Source organism: Bison bison, unplaced genomic scaffold (assembly GCF_000754665.1).
Source record: "Bison bison bison isolate TAMUID 2011002044 unplaced genomic scaffold, Bison_UMD1.0 scf7180017846282, whole genome shotgun sequence".
NCBI lineage: Eukaryota > Metazoa > Chordata > Mammalia > Artiodactyla > Bovidae > Bison > Bison bison.
This window is the reverse complement of record NW_011476855.1, coordinates 6,943-7,661: the sequence shown is the minus strand read 5'-3', so window position 1 is coordinate 7,661 and position 719 is coordinate 6,943. Positions and strand designations below refer to the sequence as shown.

At 68.0% G+C, this 719-nt stretch overlaps 1 protein-coding gene across 1 annotated transcript in view; it reads right to left on the bottom strand.

Moving 5' to 3' along the window:
- The window catches only part of LOC104988000 (hepatocyte nuclear factor 4-alpha-like), a gene marked incomplete at its 5' end in the record, with an annotated part of 6,143 nt that overhangs the window by 1,810 nt on the left and 3,614 nt on the right, over nucleotides 1-719 (bottom strand). The gene's annotated exons all lie outside the window — the stretch shown is intronic.

The following is a 719-nucleotide window of genomic DNA, read 5'->3' as shown; positions in this document are numbered from 1 at the left end:
CCTCAGGGGCCCATGAGACGCCTGCCACCCAAGGGGCCTCCCTGCCCAGAGTGCTGCAGGCCCCGGCCAGCTGTCCGCTCCCCGCAGCGGAGTGCCCACAGGTCCCGCCAGCTCTGGACCCCGCTGGTCTCCCTCAGTGTGCACGGCCGACCGAGGACCCTCTTCCCCTCCCGTCACCGTGGGCCTCCTGGGTGGGCAGCAGGCCTCCGGTCCACTAGAGATCAGGCGCGCCCTGCAGGAGTGGGGGCCAGCCTCAGCCCTCTGCACAGGCTGGAAGGTTTGGAGGCGGCCTGGACAGGACCACATGGGACAGGAGCTGAAACCAGGACAATGCAAAGACAGCACGCAGGTGGGGTGGGGTGCGCGGGTGTCCCTGCAGCCTTAAGTGACCCCCAAACCCAGGGCAGAGGTCGGCTCCCAATCTGACCGGCCTGGGGAGCAGGTTGAAAGCCATCTTTGGAAAAAGGGGCTGCTCACCCTTCATTCTAAGGGACCAGAGCCCCTCCCGTCCTCCCGGGAGGCGGGTGGGGGGGGTCTTTGGCAGCTCCCCCACCTGTCCCCTCCTCCCAGTCGCGGGTGAAGCTGGGCAGGCAGGGCGCCAGCCAACACCGGAGGCAGAGGGATCCTTGCAAACAGGACCTCGCACGGGAGACTTCCAAACCCAGCGACCACAGAGCGTGACGGAGCCCAGCCGCCCTCTGAACGCTGCGGCTCCAGGG